This window comes from Mixophyes fleayi, chromosome 6 (genome assembly GCF_038048845.1).
Source record: "Mixophyes fleayi isolate aMixFle1 chromosome 6, aMixFle1.hap1, whole genome shotgun sequence".
NCBI lineage: Eukaryota > Metazoa > Chordata > Amphibia > Anura > Limnodynastidae > Mixophyes > Mixophyes fleayi.
This window is the reverse complement of record NC_134407.1, coordinates 137,611,793-137,634,965: the sequence shown is the minus strand read 5'-3', so window position 1 is coordinate 137,634,965 and position 23,173 is coordinate 137,611,793. Positions and strand designations below refer to the sequence as shown.

At 43.7% G+C, this 23,173-nt stretch overlaps 1 protein-coding gene across 7 annotated transcripts in view; it reads right to left on the bottom strand.

Annotated features, from left to right (window-relative positions):
- Positions 1 to 23,173, bottom strand: part of SPO11 (SPO11 initiator of meiotic double strand breaks) — a 101,545-nt gene that overhangs the window by 63,575 nt on the left and 14,797 nt on the right. For 2 of the 7 annotated variants that reach the window (XM_075176490.1, XM_075176489.1), the window contains exon 2: positions 4,990 to 5,066. The exons of 4 other annotated variants lie outside the window; for them this stretch is intronic. The gene's annotated coding sequence lies outside the window, so the exon portion shown is untranslated. The remainder of the gene's footprint in view (positions 1 to 4,989; positions 5,067 to 23,173) is intronic. One more of the 7 variants, XM_075176492.1, reaches the window with a different exon arrangement.

The following is a 23,173-nucleotide window of genomic DNA, read 5'->3' as shown; positions in this document are numbered from 1 at the left end:
GGTGATAGTTACGGACGTAACTACTTAAATATGATTTTATCATTATGGTAATAAAGCAACTGGATGACCATATTGTGTGCACTAACCATTTTGGAGACAGGCTGTGACTGTGAATTCTCTGCAATGCCTCAATCAGGAAACATTAGAACTGTTGGTGATTAGAACACAATACTAAGTGTTGTAACAAGCTTTGCTATTTGGTCAGAGCCACACTTATGTATTTCCGGAGCCCCTGTGACCAGGTCTTCACCATAGGAGAAAGCATGTGTAATAAAGTGATGTATGTAAGCTATATATCATTATGTTATAGTGATTCCAGGCTGTAGCTGGATCACTTAGAAATAACTTATTGTGTAAATTTACTCCAATTACTAGTGCAGTGCACCTATATATATCATTGCAAATGTACAGATTTTTGTACTGGAAATGTAATGTTGCTATACCAGCTACCCAGAAGTAAGTGATTTCAGGTGCCGGTAAAGAAGCCTGATGGTGAGAGCCGTATCCTCCTACAACTATTGCACAGTTAACATTCGTAAGTCGACAAGTATCTGGTAACAGGTGACACTAGTAGGAGTGGTCAGTAGCAATCGGTTACTGACAGTGAGAAAGCACCCCAATAAACTGTGTAACATCCCCTACCCCCACCCCCTAAAGACAGGTTGGCAAAGTAAGCATAGTATAACTGGTGGGATAATCCCTGATGGTTTATAGGAGACCAGTTTCGGAGAGCCGAGTTACTCAAGTAATGAGTACCTGCAGCACAGGTCAAAGTACAGATGGCTAAATACAGCACAATGTCCAAGGCGAAATTTGAGATCCTGTAACAAGCAAGGAACATCGAAGATCCTAACTCAGCGACAAGAAGTGAAATGAAAAAGGCATTTATGATCTGGAATGAGCAGCACAGTTCAGTGCATATGAGGAAGCTGACTGCAACAGTAATAAAAAGGAGATGCCAACGCCAAACCTAGAGATATCTGCAGTAACCTCCCAAAACCCAGCACCTGTTCAGAGCAGCAGCCCTTCCCAAAGAGTGAACCAGTGGCGCAAGTTCAACATCCTGATGAGGGTAAATTTTCTGTACTAATGTGGCAGCTGGAGTTCCTGGGAGACAAAACAACTGAGGTGGAGCGGCTTATTATCAAATTGTGGGGCATTGTGTGGGCACCACCTCCTGCAGCATCCAGCGAACAGTCTACTGCTGCGCCCAGATTAGGAATAATATCATATTTGATGACAATGTTGGAGATATTGATGGACACTTGCAGGTGTTCAGAATGTTTGCCCAAAAAGGAGTGGATTATGTATTTGATCCCCAAGCTAGAAGGCCATGCAATGGAGGCCTGTCATGGAGTAGCCCCAGAAGACTGTGCTGAAGTTTCAGGACTTGGCTAAAAGCACTCACATCAGCCATGAGGAATTTGCCAACCAGTTGCGGTGGCAGTTGGAGATGAGATGGATTAATGGATCTGGTGCCAAGTCCTGGGAAGAATTAGTGGACTTAATTTGTAGAATGCAGTTTCCCTGCCAGTGTGCACCAGAGGTGAAGAAATCGGTATTGGACCATAGTCGAGCAACCATGGAATCAGCAGCCCAGTTGGCGGATTTGTATGTGGTTGTTTGGCGCCACACTGGCAGAAGCGCCAGTCTAGCAGCCAACCCAAAAAGGGGACACCTCTCTTCTGTTCATCACCCCCCAAGCAAGTACCCAAAAAGCTGGGGTGCTTTTAACCAGCCCTCGTTCCGCCCTGTCCCAGGAAGATATCATAGACCACCGGAGCCCAGGCTGGAGAGAAAGTGTTATGGCTGCAAGAAAAATGGTCACCTGATGATTGACTGTCCCACATCCCCAGCACCCCAGACTCATGCCACTTATATGACTCTGGGGCCCGGCTGCTTTGTTTGACTCTCGGAGGTGAGCCCAAAGAGGCCGTTTCCACAAAAGCCAGTTCGGAGGAGCGTGGTGGTGAAGAAACTGACTCAGCAGAAAGTCACTTGTTTGATAAAAAACATGTGGAGGAACCTGCAGTGGGACCCCTGAAGGGAGAAGGACTTAGAGTCTTCGGGGCCTCTATAACTGTAGTGAGCCCCCATCTTATTGATTCTGCCACAGTATTTCAGGACCTCACTGACAAAGTTAATGTGGCAGATAAACTGGAAAGGGAAGTGCCTGTAGCAAGGGTCTATGTGGACTGGGGGGATGGCCAGGAGTTGCAAGATGTTGCCATTATGGATGGCCTTCCAACCGATGTGATCTTGGGAAACAATGTTGGGGTGAAATTGTGACTGCATTTCTAAACTCTCTTACCCAGGGCCAAGCTGCCAGACTATGGTCTCCAGGATCTCCGCCTGCATAATCCAGTACAGAGGAAAAGACCACAGTTGCTGGACAACAGCCATCACCAGCAACCACAGCATCATCCACCCCAGAGGAAAAGACTCCAGCTGCTAGATCTTCAGGAACCAGTCAGCTCTTTGCATCTGTAAAGACTATATCCCCTCGCGGTGCAGAGGATATTGTCCCCGCCAAACTGATCCTGTGGGGATGCCCAGTAATTCCCTTGCCCCTAGCAGTGAGCAATGGTGAGTATAGCCGACCACAGTGACCTTTGACTGACCCCACTTTGGCTGAACCTATTAACCACAAAATAAACCCTCCTGCAGAGTGTCCCAATTTAGACGATAGTGAGGGCCACAGAAAAGAGTTCAGGGCAGCTCAGCTCTCTGATCCCTAAGTCAAAGGCATGAGTCACCAATCTGGCAGTGGCCTTTCAGGAATGGAGGTGGGGAGTGTGACCTGGCATAAAGAGTTGCTGTACCAGGTAGCCAGGAAGGTAGATGGGGATAGACCAGTCCGGGAACAAGTCAGTTGCCCACAAAATCCCTATGGCTGGACACCAGGGGAGAGACCTAACACTGAAGCACCCGACACAGGAATTTTTCTGTCCAGGAATGTTTAATAACGTCAGAGCCTACTGTAAGTCCTGTGATGTGTATCAGCGGATTGGACTTCCCAGTGCTTGTGCTTCCCTGAGGTTCTTGGCAACAGTCGGAGAACCTTTCCAGAAAGTGGCTGTGGACATTGAGGTCCTCTACCTGTGCCCAGTAATTTGGGGAAGTGGTACATCCTCACCTTGGTGGATTACGCTACCCCATCTCCAGAGGCTTTGGCTCTGTCCACCTTCACTGCGGAAAAGGTTGCTGATGCAGCTAGGAAACTTTAGCAGAGTAGGTTTTCCCAGGGAGATTCTAACCAATCAAGGGATGCAGTTCATGAGTGACCTGATCTATTGTCTCTGGGCAAAGTGCAGAGCGCGCAAACCGCCCCTTAAATCACCAAAATACCGGACTGTGCGAGTGGTTCAACGGCACTCTGAAACATATTCTATGGGCATTTGTAACTTCAGAAGCACCTGCCAGTTTTCTCCCCTTTGAACTACTATATGCCCGCAGAATCTAGGTATTTGTTCTTGGGAAGGGGAATTACCCACCCAGGATGTGTGTGAGTTTTTGAAGTTGGGCAGAAGGTATTTGTTCTGGTGCCCACATATCAGAACAAACTCCAGGCTGCCTGGACCGTACATAGTCTCAAAACGTCTAAGTGACATCACCCTTTGTGATGTCATTTCATAATGACGAAAGGCGGCAGTGGACCTACCACATAAACATGGTAAAGGCATGCCACAAGCGTGTGGAGGAGGTTTCTATTTATCGACTGAAGAACCAGGAAGTGATCCACTACCTGACATCCTCGTGGATGCCAGAGAGGATGGTGGTGTAAAAGAAGTGTGCTGGGATGAGCAGTTGAGTAACCGCAACAGAAAACAGCTTGAGGCAGTGCTGCAAAACATGGCCTGCTGGTGGCCCGCATACCCAAGAGGGGTGGGAGTAATGTGGCTGGATCACTTAAAATTAACTTATTATATTCATTTATGTCAATTATGGGCGCAATGCACTGCTGTATATCATTGTAAATATACTGATTTTTGTATTGGAAATGTATTGATTTCTGAGACAGTATGCCATGTTGGAGGAAATTTAATTACCAACACATCATTGAATGCAGAGGAGGGGGGTCTTTATCCTGTGTCTTAAAAAAATAGGGGGACTCTATGAATAATGCAACAGCAAGAAATTTGGAAAATTACAGATTGATGTACATTTTGTTAAGTATAAAATGTGTTAAGTCCAAGTTTAGAGAATATATATCGCATACTGATGATAAACATTGAATGTAATATCTAAGTTGGTGTGGTGCCAGATATGAGTAGGGAGCTGGAATTCCCCATGCCATGTGTTTCAGAAACAATACCTAAAGAGCTGTATTTTGTATTTTAACTGTTGTGTACACCATCTGTACTTCTGGATAATTAGCTATACCAGCTACCCAGAAGAAGTTCCAGGTGCCAGTGAAGGAGCCTGGTGGTGGCACATGAATTCTCCTAAAACTGTTGCGCAGTTCGCATTTCCAAATCGACGAGTATCTGGTGGCAGGTGACACCAGTAGGAGTGGTCAAAAACAGTCGGTTACTGACGGTGAGAAAGTAACCCAGATAAACTATGTAACATTCCCTCTCCTCAAGACTAGGTGCAAAAGTAAGCATGGTGATAAAAACACAAGCAAGTATAATAGACTGGTCATTTGGGCAGCATAATATATAACATATTGGAAAATGATATACTGTCCATTAGTAGGTATGATACAAAGTTACCTGTAAGGCAGCTTTCAAATTGCTAGTTACAGAATTACTTGACGTTTCGGGCTTAGCAGCATTCATATGTTTGTAAAGACCTAGTATAAAAGTAACACTAACAACTATTTTTATTTCTGCAACTTTTATTTATATATTAAAGTTGCATAACAAACTCAGTACTGTACAGACTTCTACCACCTATGCATTGCCAGTGACATTATCGTATTTTTAGGAGATAAATGACAATCCTATATTAATTTAGATGGTAAGTTTGTGAGCACGGTCTTCTTACCTACTTGTCTGTCTGCTAATGTCCAATGTTGCTTTATTACTGCATTTGTCTTCAACTGTAAAGTTCTTTGGCGTATGCTGACGTTATAAAAATAAATGTTAATAATAAGTTATATGAAAATGTTCTACTTATTATTAATATTTCACAATAAGAGAAATGTGAAAACAAAGGAAGCTTCAGTTCTTAGTACAATCATTAATGCAAACATGAGTGGAGACCACACAGCTTGCCTGCAAAAGGGTAAATGAAATATCAGCCATGACTATGACTACAATGAAACAGCAGCCCCATGGTGTGGAATTGGGTAGAAAAATGTATACACGGCTTTATTAAGCAGTACCTTTGAAACAAATTTTCCCTTCAGACGCATTGGGGTATCCTAGTTTAATTAATGAACAATATTGTTAAAAGGTTATACCATTCAAAAATGATGTTCTCTAAATAAAATCATTATGATACATTATGTAATGTACTGGAATAATTGCTGTTATTTGAAACAGGATTGCTGCATAAGGATGTCTGTAAAAATCTCTAAAACACACTGTTCCTGCTTTTTGAGAGTCAGGAAATAAACTGTGGCCTGCACTAATTATTTCCATGGATACAGATATCTTAATTGTAGGATCAGTGTGTCTCCAAAGTTTCAGCGGGCAGTTTCAGGCAGAAGTCGTATTTCAAATATCAAGAGTTATTCTTTGAGTTATAGTACCCAGCATTTTATTTAGGCAATATAATTTTAATTCATCCTTCAAGTGAGTATATTTTAAATATCCCTTTTTAAAGATTCACCCCCTGACTATCAATTTGTACTTCATCCCTTTGTTTCCATTTAGCTATAAAAAAGGCAGCTAATAAGTAAAAAAAAAAATGCTTAGCGCTCACTGCAATAAACTGTGGTGTAATCAGCTGACATGCTATTCATATATCTGCCAAAAAACACTTTACCATTTGGAGCCAGTCACTGAAGGGTTGTCTTGGCCCAGAATGGCGTGAAATATCTACAGAAAGCACTTCTCTCTAAAGAGGTTGGAAATCCTCCCTAGGGCCGTCAATGCAGAGAATAAATAAAGGCATTGCACACTATTGATAAATGTTTCCCTAATCTCCTTAGGACAAATGTGGTTACATTCCATTAACATTACAGGTCTGTTTATGTTTTATGCATATAAATGTGTTAACAGATTGCCAAATAATAAGACTCATTTACAAGTATGCAAATATGAACCCGTGAGGTGTCTGCGCATTAGTCTAATTAAACTTCAGCAAAGCCCGTCCGACAGAGGTATCAACCTCCCTAACCTTACAATTGTACAATTACGCAAGTGTCCTACGACTCATCTGAGATTGGCTCCATTCCACAACCTCTTACATGAATGTTTTATTAAACTGCTCCTTTCTATCTGAATTAGACCTTGTCTCTTTCCTACACACTCACAAGGCCAAAGTGCCTCAGGATATGTTAGATAATCCCACATGGATGACATGGAAAGCTGTTCGGAAAAAATATAACCTTAACAGTTATCATTCATTGTTTCTGACACTATTAAAGAATCCTGCATTCCTACCATTTCTCCACGTGGAGTGGAATGGGAATCTGTAATATTTTCTCTCTGATGAACTTAAGAGAACACAAGACCTTGACAGTTGCCCAATTATTATAAACGTATGGATTGCCAGATTTCACAGATTTGCATCTCTCAAGGCTAAAATTTATGCCATTACAATATCCAATTTACACTCCCATCACGATTGGTCTAACAAACTTGATTCTTTATCTAAACCCTTACATGAATGGATGGGTATAATTTCCTTACAGCTACCTCTGTACTCCATTTGACCATAGTACTGCTAAATCAGGCCTATCTGATTTCTTATCAAAACTTTATCCGACACATGTTCCACAATATAAGCTAGCTCATGATGTTCCTCAATATTTTCCATCAAGGTTACCTCTCCCCTCATTGTAGACATGTAATGGGTTTATCTGAAAACTACATGTTTAAAATGTGGCTCATCTGGAGCTTCCTTTGTACATTGTATGTGGGTGTGTCCCAGAATTAAATACTTCTGGAGACAAGTCCAGATTTATGACTCAAGCAATCTCCTAATTTACGTCCCACCCTCTCACGAATGGGCTACTCTTGGTATGACTCACCTTTCCTAAGTAGAAAATTGTTGCTAATTCTATTGGCAATGGCTAGAAAATGGATACATGAACAAGCTCCTACTCTATCCTTGTTGAAGAACAAACTTTTCTTTATCTTCAGAATATATTGGCTGGAGGTATCGTTACATAAAGAATTACCCACTAAAATGTTTTTATATCATGGGAAAGCTTTATTAATAGTTTACCTGGCTCCATACAACCATACCAGTGCTTTAAGCGTACTACGTGGTATGAAACCAGATTACTATTGGAAGATCCTCCGATGCACATTATGTCTCCTCTTCTCCTCCATATTGATTGAGTGTCCCCCCCTTGTAACTCATTCTTTTGGAGCTCAAAGTATGATTGGTATATTGGGTAGCTTTGCTTTGCTGCCCTACCTCAGACACTCCTGCAACATTTGATGATTTGTTTTTGTCAATGTCGTTGAATGCCATTTTGAGGATGTTTTTCTGTTATCACTATTCATGTTTAGATTGTTGCTCACGATGTAAAGTATTGCTCTTATCTGTTTTTCTACGCTTGTACCTTATTCTCTATACATTGTCACTTCCTTATGTGCTTGGACTCATTAACTTATTGCATTTCGTGGTCTATGCTGTATGATTTTTGTTACTCCAAAGAAAAGAAAATGAATCCGGGCAGCACATTTGCCATTTTGTGATGCATTGGACCTAGTTTATTTGGGAAGCTCAGGATTATGTGCCTCTAGATAGCTTCAGAGGATACACAATCTGTATGTTTTTATGAGAGAATATGGGTGATTCAGAGTATTCCTAACTATATATGGGCTGTGGTCACTGCACTCATGTGCCATGTACTGCGCTGACATGCAAAAACAAAATTTAGTTTTGCAGGACAATAAATTTAAATAAAATTCAAGGGGTGAAGAGGGTGTCTTTATGAGGTGATTCCTGGCGAGCAGAAGGGAAACAAGATAATTTTGTTTTTGAAGAGTGTTCTATAAATGGCAATAATCTGGAGTCGCCCTGCATTTTTTTTTAAAAATATTTTATTAGGAGTTTTACAGAATTTTTACAGCATAATAATTAGATTGTATAAAACAGTCAACAGTTAAGGAATCAAACAATGAGAATGGGAGAGAAGATAGAAAAGGATAAGGAATGTAAGGACAATAAGCAAAGCGTGTGAAGTGAGGGGGAGTTAAGGAGGGGAAAGGAAAGAGATGGTGGAGAGGCGAGGAGAAAAGGGGAATGTTAGTAGTGGAGGAGTGGAAATGGTAGCCCGATCCAGGACAATGGAGAATATTAGATACCAAGCATGTAATGTGTCAATTGAGCCGTAAACCCCAGCCTCCATGACAAAAGAGTCTCTAGATATCAGTAAAGTCATCTTGCATTTTTGAACCTTGCCTCTAAGAATGCGCTATTTTAAGATCCGTTCAACCTCGAACTCTTCGCCCTGGACAGTCTTGATAGGAGGAGGAGGAGAGGAACCGTTGGTAAATTCGTTAAGGACAAGTGGCTTCAGTAAGGAAATATGAAAAGCATTATGTACCCGGAGAGTAGGAGGTAACTGGAGTTTGTAGGTAACAGGGTTGATTATCTAAGAGATAGGAAAAGGACCAATATAGCGGGGTGCGAGCTTCATGGAAGGGACCTTGAGCTTAAGGTTACGGGTCGCCAACCATATTTTATCCCCTACATGGAGAACCCGAAGGTGAACGTCTGGGGGTCTTATGTCTAGAACAAACATGGCAAGCCGAAATATATTTCTTAACATCAGTGACCAGGGAAGGCCACCAGTAGAGATGAGAGAGAAGAGCTTCCGTTTTCTTAATACCGGCATGTCCAGCAAACCTGGACCTGTGAGCCCATGCAAAGACCTTAGTGCGCAGGTGGGTTGAGACGAAAGATCTGCCAATGGGAGAGCACCACCCTTATTCCTACTGCAGAAGTATCAACTTCCAAAAAGAAGGGTTTGTTTTGATCCGGCTGAAACAGAACGGAGCTGAAGAGAAGGCCTGTTTCAAGACATTAAATGCAAGAATGGCCTTCTGGGTCCAAGATTTGACTTGTCCTGCTTTACGGGTAAGAGAGGTAATGGAAAGGATAGGGGTAGAGAAATTCTTCATAATTGGTAAAACCAATGAAGCGTTGTATAGCTTTCACACTGACGGGTTGGGGCCAATTGAGAATAGCCTCAACTTTGCTCGGATCCATCTGCAGGAGATCAAATAGCCAAGAAAGGGTACCTGCGACTGTTCTAAAAGACATTTCTCTAGCTTACAGTACAAACAATTCTCCCATAGGCGACGGAGTACTTCCTTAACGTGGTTACTGTAGGATGAGAGGTTGAGAGAGAAAATCAAAATAATGTTTAAGTAAATAACTACCGTATGGTATAAAAGATCTCGGAAGTCTCATTGACAAACTCTTGGAAGATCGCTGGTGCGTTACAAAGCCCAAAGGGCATCACAAGATATTCGTAGTGACCGTTCCTAGTGTTAAATGCGGTCTTCCACTTGTCCCCTTGGTTAATTCTGATCAGATTATAGTCACCTCTTAGGTCTAACTTGGTGAAGACTTGCACCCCATGGAGACGGTCAAAGAGTTCAGGAATGAGAGGAAGAGGATAGCGATTTTTTACCGCAATCGCATTTAGCTGACTGCAGTCTATGCAGGGTCTCGGGGTACCATCCTTTTTCTTAACAAAGAAGAAGCCTGCGCAAGCCGGGGAGGAGGATTTTCGAATAAACCCCCGTTTGATGTTCTTCTTCACGTACTCAGACATGGCTTGGTTCTCAGGTAAGGAAAGAGGGTATACGTTGCCCCGGGAATCAAATCTATAGGACAATCCCAGGACCAGTGAAGAGGCAGAACCTCAGATGCAGCTTTACTGAAGACATCAAGGAATTCAGAGTATGGTCTCAAGCAAGGATATGGTGAGGCATGGAATAGAGGACCCAGGAGGTTGTACAGATTTCAGGTAGCGTCCCTTGCAGGTCGGACCCCAAGAAATAATTTGTGCGTTAATCCAATCAAATTGAGAGAGTGCATTCTCAGCCAAGGGAGACCTAAAATGATCGGATTAATAGACTGCTGGAGCATTAGGAAACTGTCACACGCCAGTCCCATAGATAGGTCCCGGCACTGTGACTGTCCTCTAGGAACTGTGATTGCGCCTACTTCTGTTTCTGAGACACTACTTTTACACAGGTGTTTCCTGCTACCTGGTTCTGGACCTCCTTCAGTTTCTCATTGGCTCTGGAGTATTATTTAAACTATCCATGGTCCTTGGTTCATTGCCTGTTCTTCGTGTTACTCAGTCTGCATTAGGTTCTGGCTGCCATTACTTGACCTCCCGTTTGTCCTTTGCTGAACTCCTCGCTGCTGTTACCTGCTCGATAGAATACTGCTATCTTCAACCGAAGTACCCGTTACTTGTAGTTCCACACTGGTCTGTTGAACTCCTCGCTGCTGTTACCTGCTCGCTGGACTACTGCTATCTTCAGCCGAAGTACCCGTTACTTGTAGTGCCACGCTGGTCTGCTGAACTCCTCGCTGCTGTTACCTGCTCACTGGGTTACCGCTATCTATGATCGAAGTACCTGATACCTGTAGTTCCACACTGGCCTCATCTGTACTCCTTGCTGCTGTTAAACCTACACATTGAACGTCCACTGTGAGTTGATTGCTGCACCTGTTGCCATTTCTGCACACCTGTCATCGTACTTCCATGCTGGGTTCAATTGAGACTTTTCCTGTTGTTAATCTACCCGCTGAATTACTACGGTCTGCAGCCAAGGGTGCCTGTCACTTGCAGTTCTACGCTAGGCTCATTGGGTCTTCCTCTCCGCTGTTACCTACATGCTGTACTTCTTCTGTGAGTTGTCTGCTGCATCTGTGACCAGTTCTCGGCTCAAGTTTCATCATTTGGGAATGTTACCTGTAGAACCAACTAGTTCAACGATTATTGCTTTTCCATCCTGAGAATTATCTTGATACCTGTAACCCACCTGCTACGTAGAATCACCTCTGCCTTCGGATCAGCAGTTCTACATTATCATTCTGTCGGGACTATTGCTGTATCAGTGATTCACATTTATCTGTCATGTGTTACGTTATTGGATCCACGCATTCTCCGTTTTTCATCTTCACGTTTGAACTATTGTTTTACTCATCCCATGCAGTTGTCAAGAGTTGCCAATTATGAAGTAGCATAATGTGATCTGCATTCTGCCTGTTGTCCAAGTTGCCGTGTGTTCAGTATCTGCCGTTATATATATATATATATATATATATATATATATATATATATATATATTCTTCCATTTCTATTGTACCATCAGTCAATACATTATTCTGCAGCATTACTACTATCTCCAGTGTTTTATTACTACTATTAATTAAGCCTGTGAGCCGTGAACTTTTAATCCCGTGATATCAACATCCTCTGCTTCTTTACCCAGGTGGAAAAGGCATTGTTCGTCACCAAATTGTTCTTGGATGGTTGGGAGAAGATTTTGGGAAGATGTTTTGGTACCATTCTTTATTCATGGCTGTGTTCTTAGGCAAAATTGTGAGTGAGCCCACTTCCTTGGCTGAGAAGCAACCCCACATATGAATGGTCTAAGAATGCTTTACTGTTGGCATGACACAGGACTGATGGTAGCGCTCACTTTTCCTTCTCCGGGCAAGCGTTTTTCCAGATGCCCCAAACAATATGAAAGGGGATTCGTCAGAGAAAATGACTTTACCCCAGTCCTCAGCAGTCCAATCCCTGTACCTTTTGCAGAATATCAGTCTGTCTCTGATTTATTTCCTGGAGAGAAGTGGCTTCTTTGCTGGCCTTCTTGACACCAAGCCTTCTTTCAAAAGTCTTTGCCTCACTGTGCATGCAGATGCACTGACACCTGCCTGCTGCCATTCCTGAGCAAGCTCTGCACTAGTGGTGCCCCAATCCTGCAGCTGAATCAACTTTAGGAGACGGTCCTGGCGCTTGCTGGACGCTCTTGGGTGCCCTGAAGCCTTCTTTACAACTATTGAACCTCTCTAATTGAAGTTCTTGGTGATCCGATAAATGGTTGATTTAGGTATAATCTTATTAGCAGCAATATCCTTGCCTGTGAAGTCTTTTTTGTGCATTGCAATGATGACTGCATGTGTTTCCTTGCAGGTAACCACCCACCTTTTTCCAGCTTCCAGTTTGTTATTCTAACTCAACCAGGATGACAGAGTGATCTCCAGCCTTGTCCTCATCAACACTCTCACCTGTCTTAACAAGAGAATCACTGATCTGATGTCAGCTGGTCCTTTTGTGGCAGGGCTGAAATGCAGTGGAAATGTTGTTTTTGGGATAAAGCTCATTGTCATGACAAAGCGGGACTTTGAAATTAATTGCAATTCATCTGATTACACTTCATGACATTCTGGAGTACATGAAAATTGTCATCAAAAAAACTGAGGCAGCAGACTTTGTGAAAAATAATATTTGTGTCATTCTCAAAACTTTTGGCCATGACTGTACAGGATGAGACCCAAACTTTGGAAAATCCCATCAGCTGGGATCAATTTTGCAACCCAGCAGACACCACCACCTTGGCCCACAATCTGCACTAGAAAACCAGATGCATCTGCACAAAAGTAGAAATGTGACATCACAAAGCAGCATTTTCGCAACGTATCAGTACTGTTGCACTTTCGTAAATGCACCTTTGTGTCTGTCATATCCGTGCCTCTCCCTCACATTAGTCCTATCAAAATAAACCTGTCTGTTTGGTAATGCAATGTGATTTCAAAGGTAATGGCCATTTTGCTGAGATTACTTGCTCTAAATTAATTCACCCGTTTAGGCTTCTGTTTCTTAAACTGCCCCCGGCCTCTGACCTCTTTAATTTCTAATTGGCCTTTTGTTTTTTCTTCAGAGGAAAGCAGTCACTCTCTGGGATCCAGGGTAATCTTTCCCATCTGAAATGCAAACACAGTAATTACCAATTCGACATGCACGTTACAAATGATGCAGACTTCCTTTATGAGTCTATACGTTTCACTTTCCACTGGTCTTGTATTGTAACAATGCAGTGATTTCCTTCCTAAAACACAAGGGTGACTTTTTACTTTAAAATGTTCCAGAAAAATTATTGGAAACAACTCCCCTGCTTTGGAACAGAGTCTTCCTCAGTTGTATGCAAACCCTGTCCAATTTGTCTCTTTTATGAATAAGATTCTCTATTGGTTTCCAAAAGTTTGTTTGATTCCTAAATTAAATATGATCCATTTGGTGTATCTGTTTTAGTACTTTTTTTGGTGTGCGTAGCTGTGTTTTATGATATTATATCCAAGAGTCTGCTGAGCAGCATTTCTATGAACACAAGAAAAAGTTAGTCTTTTTATAGCAATTTTTATGTATTCCTCCCTGACCATTAAAAAATGTTAGGAAGTATGTAGCGTTTGATTTGTTAACTTCCAGAATTCACTTTTATGACTGTACTAATATGGTGCAATTTCATGCTTTAGCACTTTGCAAAGCCCCCAAAATCCTGAATAAAGTTGCTTATTGTAAAGCTGCTAAAATGCATAAGTGTCAGTGAGTCAACTAACAAAAGCAATTTGGTGGTCAGTGTGTGCAGTAAGAATTGCTAGAAGATCACAGACAATGTTTGTCTAAGTAACTTTAAAGTGGACAAACTCTGGACGAAGATCAAGAACATTGTACAAATTTGGGTGACTAAATTAGATGAGATTCGAACATTTGGCTATATCATCACCAAGGGCAAATCAGGATCTGTTCGTAGGGTTGTTAAATGATTCGCACTCACAGATACATTTTCACATCACTGAAGAACTGAGAATTGATAGGCTGTATGTTCAGGAATTTCACAAAATGGCTGTCTTCATGGTATATATAGGAGACACTTGTATAATTTAGTGTACTATGGGGCATTGCCTAGGTGCTCTTTGAAAAGTTGCAAACAGTTCAGGAATGGCGCAGTGAAAAAGTAATTATCCACACAAATTGTATTTTTCATATTTGAACCCCAGTAATCTAATCATTGTTGGAACTGGGAGTATGGGGAAAGAGAGGGAAAGCAAGAGTGATAATTGGGTCAATCACACCCCCCCTAGTACTGTCCCATACCTATCAACATAGCATGTTGCTCCAAAATCCCCTTCACTCCTGGAAAAGTAGAATCTCCCATCAATTAAAGGAATATCGAGAGGCAGGTGTGCTTGCCAGGCCATGTTAACCGCGTCCAAAACAGTTTGAATAGACCCCAATTTCTACAAGTATTCAATGTATAATATTATAATATTTATTTAATTTCTTTATATTTGAAGACAAGCATGCAAACAGTTTGGCCTAAACCTGCAGCTGTGGTCATTCCCTTAGCACTGGTCATTTCATTGTTGAATGACCCTACACGCAGCTCTCTAATAACAGTAAATTAAACTCCCAGCATGCATGTGGAGGAAACCAGAGTGTGATTCTGGCAGGTGAGTGTCTGTACTGCAGCATTACACTTTAAATCATACTTACAAACTTTCTTTAGTTGACCTCTGGGAGATCCTAGAGAGGGGTAGTAGTGGGAGGGTGGAAGGGGGTGGGGCATTGCACCAGTTTGGCCCGCCCCCAAAACATAATCGCCATATGGTAGCGGGGGCGGAGCCAAATTATACAGTTCACCGCAAATCGCATCGCTTTGGCTGTCAATTTGTAGGATGTGGGAGACTTGCCTGCTCTCCCGGCAGTCCGGGAGACCTACCCGGAATTCAGGAGTTTCCTGGACATTCCGGGAGAGTGGTCAGGTATGATGTAAATCAGTAGTGACATAGAGCATTTGACAAATAAAATGTAAGTCCTTTTCAGAAGACGAATAACTTAGGAATTATTTGTTCTAAATGGGTGCAGCCAAAATAATCTGAAGACCAAGTACTCTGATATTGTACATGCATTTTTAGCACCATAAAACTAGGGTGTCAGTGCTTATTGTGGTCATTTTCAGACATCTGGTATCTGTGTGCCCCACTTTTATATTGTTCATGTGCAGGAACGTGCCGCTTTCATGCCTTGAACTTTCCATTCAATTCAATAACTGGAATCATGCTTAGAGCATAAAAAGCTCATAAAATATGCAATTAGGAAAATGGTTAACTGAATTCAAGAGCCTACTTCCTCCGTCCATCAAATCCACTTGTGCACCATTTGTACCTACTATCTCTCATTACCCTCTAGAATGTAAGCTATAAAATGTAAGCTATGATGGACAGGGTGCTCTCCACCCTATGTCTCATTCTGTCTCTCTCATATGGCCATGTTGTCATGTCTAAAGCTGAATGCTCTACTGTCTGTCTCTGCTGTTTACTATCCATGTATGTGTGATTATGTTTTAACTGTATTCATGTTTCTGTTATTATGTTTACTATAATCATGTATGTGATATCTGTAAAATGATTGTCCAGTGCTATGAACAATGTGGTGGTGCCCTACAAAGTTGATGATGATGATAACTCTTTTACAGTACAATAGCTTATGGGCATGGTTTAGTTCCAAGGCATAAGTGTAACATAATTGGGACTGGTACATGATGTCACTAGGGTTGTGTCAAGGTCAGGAAATGAAAATTTGACACATAGGAGGCAAAAAGGAAGAAGCAAATACAACTCCTGAATTTGATCAAAGCCTGCAGAGAGCAATACCATAACTTCATACAGCATTTACATTCCCCTGTGGTAAGCAGAATTAAGCAAAGAAAATGTTTAAGGAAACAATTCTGCAAAGTTGAGGCTTAGGGGCCCCCTTCACCTCTCATCACTCCATGCTGCGTGATTTTCACTGCAAAATGAGGCACACAACAGATGTGTGTAATGCACTCTACAGACAGAGCAATACTCATATCAAGGGAACCTAACCAAGCTCACTCCATTGTGTTACAACAGGCAGATTGATTTATACTCCCTACAGACAGTCGCTTAATCATGCCATCCTGCTAAAATAGTAGTGATCATTATATGAAAATAAGTTAATACATTTAACTTGCTTATTAGTGCTTAGATTTTTATGATGGAGTTGGCTATATAGCCCTACATATCATGTAGCGCTTTACAAAGAGTATGTAATCATTCACATAATGCCCGAGTGTTGCTTACAATCTTTTTTTCTCTACTACACATACATAGTAGGGTTAATTTCATACAAAGCCAATTTACCTACCAATATGTTTTAGGATTGGGGAAGGAGCACCAGAGCAAAGCCACCCAAACTCCACACAGATAGGGCCCTGGTTGGAATCGAACCCATGACCCTAGCACTGCAAAGCAGCAATGTTAACCAATGCCACAGTGCTGCCTGACATCATTGAGTGGATTTTTGGCACTTTTAGAAAGAGCAACCCTGCATGACCCCTCTGGAAAATATCCCTGTGTGGGAATGGAGAATAAAGGACTTCTGGGAGTTGTAGCAACTACATTAATAAATTAATTTATAACTTGCATATATGAAGATCGTCAAATCAAAATAAGTTTAAGAAATATTTTAAACAGTATACCTTGTTTAATGGGGAATAATGTACGCGAGTGCAGGGATTTTTTCACCACAGTCCTTTAATCAATGTAAACTGCTGTGTGGTAACAGAGGGTAAGAATTACAGTAGACAACATTAAAGTGGCCACAATCAGCAGGCTTTTGTTGAACCAGTTCCACAGTCTAATAGGGGTTGCAGTACATATCAGGATAGACTTCTCCTGAGAAGTTCTGCTCCATGCAAAGCACCCTGTGGTACAGTATCTGTGAGTCGAGGCTAGATTTTGGTAAATGAGAGGACACAGCTGGTTTGTGTTTGAGGCTGGATGGTAACATGTAATAAAGAGGTAATAGGAGCTGAAAATAAAATGCTGTCATCTGTTGTTTTTTTTCTAACTGGAAAGTCAAGTGTTTGGCTGCCAGACAAAAATGATCAAAAGCTTGTTCACTCTTAACTAAAAATGACTGGAACTGACTTTTTCTCTGCTCAGCACTGGGCAGGGATCACGGAGACTCTGCACACAACCCATGTAAATCTATTACACACTGTGAATAATACAGCTACAAGCATGTTAAGAGGAAAGCACAGAATTATACACCAGCACCAATAATTGTGTGTATACACATGAAAATTATCAGTTTTTTGCCTTCTACCGGCAATAGTTCTACACAGAATGCTATAAAGCAAGTTCAGATACTAATTTGAGCAATGTCATGATTAGTGTAGACAACATAAAAGTAGTCACAATCAGCAAGCTCATGTTGAACCCGTTCCACAGCCAAATGTGGCTGCCCTTCATGTCTCTATCGATAGCAGGTTTATTTTTAGTGGGTTGAGATGGAGACGTAGGCTTTTTCTCTTTGCGTTCCTGGGTCATTATTATGTAACCTGTTTCAGAGTTTTTTCACAGCATAAAAGCCATAATCTTAACATTAATTAATTTATCTCTTGTTAGGAACCCCTCCAGCCGGCACAACACAACCCGGAGTCTACTCTGCCAGTCAGGTGTTCACTGGAGCCCTTGATGGTGGGGACAGACTGGGCTGCGGACTGACAGAGGGTCGTGAAGTGTGTACCGGCTGGCGAGAACCCAGGCAAGTGGAGTGGAATCCAAGCAGAGGTCAGGTGCCGGCAGCAGACAACGGTACCAATAAACAAGCTGAGGTCAGGGGTCACGAGCAGGCAGGGAGGTCGGTATTCAAGCCAGAGGTCAGGGTCACGAGGTTCACAAGCAAAGTCCAAATCCAAGCCAAGGGTCATACACGGGAAAACAACAGCAAGTCTAATAGACAGGAACAAGGCAGAGAGCAGGCTTAGCAGACTGGATACAGAACTATAACCGGCAGTGAGTTTGCAGAACTCACTGCCTTAAATATACAGGTGGACCAATCAGAGCCTAGCTCTGCAAGCAGACCCAGGGGCTGGCTAATTAATAAATTAAGGCCAGATAGCCACCAGGCTATTAAGTATTTCTGCGCACGCGCCCGGCTGTCCCCTGTTGCCGGGACGCGGCGCTACACTGCGGGGCGTCCGACCGTTGCCTCGGCAACGGCCGGGAGTTGGGAGGAAGTGACGTCCTGGTTGTCATGGTGACGGCCGGGGCGCACGGAAAGCGACAGCCGCCGCGGCTCCTGACAGTACCCCCCCCCTTGAGGAGGGGTTAAGGAACCCCGACACCCAGGTTTCTTAGGAAATCTCCAAAAAAATTCCTTCAACTATCTTGGAGCGTACAATCGTCTTCGCGGGACCCAGGACCGCTCTTCTAGTCCACGATTTTTCCACTGTACTAGAAAGTGCACCTGCCCCTGCACTCTTTTAGAGTCGAGAATCTTCTGGATGGTATAACTCTGTGGTTTGTTCCTATTCTGCACAGGCGAACTTAACGATTGAGATAGATTAGAGTATAACACAGGCTTAAGGAGGGAGCAATGGAACGTGTTGAGGATCCTCAACGAAGCAGGAATTTTCAATCTGAAAGCTACAGCATTGATCTGCTTGATAATGGGGAAAGGACCGATGAATTTAGGCCCCAGTTTCCTGCAAGGCTGTCGGAGCCTAATATTGCGTGTGGACAGCCACACTTTCTGGCCCACTTTAAGGGAGCAGGTGGTACGGTGACGGTCCGAATTTTTTTTTGCAAAGAATGAGGCTCGTTTCAATGATGACTGTAACTTCCTCCAGGTGACCTTGAGATCCCTGGCTGTGGAACGAATTTCCGGAATACCAGCGGACTTGAGACAGGGAATTGGATCTGGGATGATAACCAAAATTGCAGTAAAATGGAGAAATTTGAGTGGATGCATGACACGAATTATTATAGGCAAACTCCGCCCAGGGTAACAAGGAGGACCAGTTGTCGTGAAACTCCGAAGTGTAACAATGCAGGAACTGCTCTAAGGACTGGTTGCCCATTAGACTGAGGGTGGTATGCAGATGAAAGACTGACCTTGATGCCAAGAAGGGAACAGAAGGATTTCCAGAATTGCGCTATGAACTGGGACCCACGGTCCGAAACAATGTCAACCGGAAGACCATGGAGGCGGAATATGTGCTGGATGAACAGGAGAGCCAGATTTCGAGCACTAGGGAGCCTGGTTAATGGTATGAAGTGAGACATCTTGCTAAATCGATCTACTACAACCCATATGGTGTTGTGTCCTGCAGAGAGTAGCAGATCGACTATAAAGTCCATGGACAAATGAGTCTAGGGTTTTGAAGGAACGGGCAATGGAATCAACTGACCTACCGGACGATTCCTGGGAACTTTATTCCTGGCACAACCCTCGCAAGAGAGAACCTAACTCCTGACATCAATAGGTAACGGTGGCCACCATACAGTACGGGATAAGACTTCCAACGTTTTCCGGATTCCGGGATGTCCGGCAGTCTTACTATTGTGAGCTTCTGCAAGAACCGCCTTCCTTAAATGAACCGGCACAAATAAACGTCCCTCCGGTGTATTATCAGGGGCTATCCTTTGAAACCTTTGGAGTGTAACGCTCAGGTCTTGGGTTAAGCCAGCGTGGATTATGGAAGAGGAAATGATAGGTTCTGGGTTCGTAATTGGAACATGATTTGCCAAGAAGCTTCTGGACAGAGCATCTGGTCGGACATTCTTAGAACCTGGTCGTTAGGTGATCACAAAATCGAATTGAGTGAAGAACAGCAACCAACGGGCCTGTCTGGGGTTCAGACGTTTGGCCGACTGAATATATTGTAGGTTTTTATGATCCGTAATAACGGAAATCTGATGAGTAGCACCCTCCAGCCAATGACGCCACTCCTCAAAGGCCCACTTAATTGCCAATAGTTCTCGGTTACCCACATCATAGTTGGCTTCTGCCGAAGAGAACTTGCGAGAAAAGTAAGCACATGAATGCAGACGGTAAAAATGAGAGTCCTTCTGAGACAAAATAGCACCAGCACCGACATCAGAGGCGTCGACCTCAAGAACAAATGGTTTTTTAGGATCTGGGTGTCTAAGGACCTGAGCGGATACAAAGGCCTTTTTCAAGCTTTCAAATGCAGCTATTGCTTGAGGCGACCAATTAGTGGAATCCATTCCTTTGCGGGTCAGGGTGACAATAGGAGCCACAATATCAGCAAAGCCACGAATGAATCTTCTATAATAATTGGCAAAGCCCAGGAACCTCTGCACCGCTTTGAGATTATTTGGTCGCACCCAATCCAGGATAGCTTGGACCTTGGTTGGATCCATGGAGAACCCTTCCGAAGAAATTACATAACCTAGGAAGGATACCTTCTGCACCTCAAACTCACACGTTTCTAATTTGGCGTAAAGGTGGTATTCTCGCAATTTCTGTAGGACCTGTTTGACGTGACCCCGATGTACAGTTAATGACTTTGAATAGATGAGAATATCGTCTAAATAGACAACCACGAAACAATCAAGGAACTCCCGTAGCACTTCATTAATCAGATCTTGAAACACAGCAGGTGCATTACTGAGGCCAAACAGCATGACCAGATATTCATAGTGGCCAGAAAGCGTATTGAATGCCGTCTTTCACTCATCTTCTTCTCTGATCCGTATGAGGTTATATGCCCCCCGAAGATCGATTTTGGTGAAGATGGTTGCACCTCTTAACTGAGCGAACAAAACGGAGATGAGAGGGAGTGGATAGGTGTTTTTGACTGTGATGAGGTTCAATCCTCTGTAGTCAATACAGGGTCTTAATTTTTTTAGACACAAAAAAACATCCAGCTCCTACTGGAGATTTGGATGGTCTGATGAAGCCCTTTTCCAAATTCTCCTCAATATAATCCTGCATGGACTTGGTTTCGGGACCCGAGAGAGAATATAAACATCCCTTGGGTAACTTGGAACCAGGTATGAGCTCGATGGCGCAGTTGAAGTCACGGTGAGGTGGTAAGGTATCCGCAGCTTTCTTGGAAAACACATCCCAGAACTCGTGGTATGGTGAGGGAAGTTGCTCCGAAATAGACTGGATCATCCGCAGAGGCAGTGTCAAGCAAGACTGTGAACAAGACGAGCTCCACTGAACAATTTCTCCTTTCTCCCAATCCACAACAGGGTTGTGACAGGAAAGCCAAGGATGGCCCAGAATCAAAGGAACTGACGGACATTCGATAAGGAAGAATGTAATAGACTCAGAATGGAGAGCTCCAATGTTCAACTGTAACATTGGGGTCTCCCAGGTAATCTTGCCACCAGGCAAAGGACTCTCATCTAGGCCACATACAGTAATGGCGGATTTGAGCTTTACCATCGGAATTCCAGCAGAGCGGGCAAACCCGATGTCGAGGAAGTTGCCCGCAGCTCCGCTGTCAATGAAGGCCGACAGGTCCACAGATCCAGAACTGGACGTGAGCCGTGCAGGAATTAATACAGCATTTTTTGGGGAAACAATTTGCAGACCTAGGTGAAGTCTCCCCTCATTCCCTAGGCATGCTCTTTTCCCGGCTTATTAGGGCAGGAACAGGAGAAATGGCCCTTAGTGCCACAATAGAGACATAGGCCTTGTGATCGCCTCCTATCTCTTTCCTCGGGGGAGAGACGGTACGCTCCCAATTGCATGGGCTCCTCACCATCCGTGGTAGCAGGAATCAGGGCAGATGGAAAAGAAGATGCCTCCTTCTCAGACTTCCTTTCCTTAAATCTCCTGTCAATTTTAATGGCGAGGTGCATCAGTTCCTCCAATGAGGTAGGAGTCGGGTATTGCACCAAAGAGTCTTTAATCTGTTCCGACAGGCCTAGGCGAAACTGACTACGTAAGGCAGGGTCATTCCATCAACTGTCGGATGACCATCTACGAAAGTCAGCGCAGTATTCCTCTGCCGAGCGCCGGCCTTGTTTCAAGGCCTGTAGATGGGCTTCAGCGGAGGCCATTCGATCCGGGTCATCATATAATAGACCTAATGCCTCGAAGAAGGTGTCCACGGACTGCATGGCAGGACTGGTCTGCGGCAAGGAAAAGGCCCAGGACTGGGGGTTACCCTGTAGGAGGGAAATGATAATCCCAACTCATTGCTGCTCGGAACCAGAGGAACGGGGTCTCAACCGGAAATAGAGCTTGCAGCTCTCTCTAAAATTCCGGAATAGGGATCTATTTCCGGAGAACCGATCCGGTAAGTTCATTTTAGGTTCACAGGTAGAACTTGGAGTGGGTTGTGAGGTTTTCGCAGCCTCTTCTTGAACAGACAAATGGTCAGACAATCCCTGGATCATTTGGTACAGGGACTCCACATGGCCCGCTAGGGCTTGCGCCGGAGACGGTGAAGTTCCGCTTCCATCCATCTCAAACTTCGTCTCCGGAACGTCTGTTTTTAGGCCGGTTATAATGTTAGGAACCCCTCCAACCGGCACAAAACAACCCGGAGTCTACTCTGCCAGTCAGGTGTTCACTGGAGCCCTTGATGGTGGGGACAGACTGGGCTGCGGACTGACAGAGGGTCGTGAAGTGTGTACCGGCTGGGGAGAACCCAGTCAAGCGGAGTGGAATCCAAGCAGAGGTCAGGGGCCGGCAGCAGACAACGGTACCAATAAACAAGCTGAGGTCAGGGGTCACGAGCAGGCAGGGAGGTCGGTATTCAAGCCAGAGGTCAGGGTCACGAGGTTCACAAGCAAAGTCCAAATCCAAGCCAAGGGTCATACACGGGAAAACAACAGCAAGTCTAATAGACAGGAACAAGGCAGAGAGCAGGCTTAGCAGACTGGATACAGAACTATAACCGGCAGTGAGTTTGCAGAACTCACTGCCTTAAATATACAGGTGGACCAATCAGAGCCTAGCTCTGCAAGCAGACCCAGGGGCTGGCTAATTAATAAATTAAGGCCAGATAGCCACCAGGCTATTAAGTATTTCTGCGCACGCGCCCGGCTGTCCCCTGTTGCCGGGACGCGGCGCTACACTGCCGGGCGTCCGACCGTTGCCTCGGCAACGGTCGGGAGTTGGGAGGAAGTGACGTCCTGGTCGTCATGGTGATGGCCGGGAAGCCAGGGTGCACGGGAAGCGAGCCGCGGTGGCTGTGTGTACCGCCGCGGCTCGTGA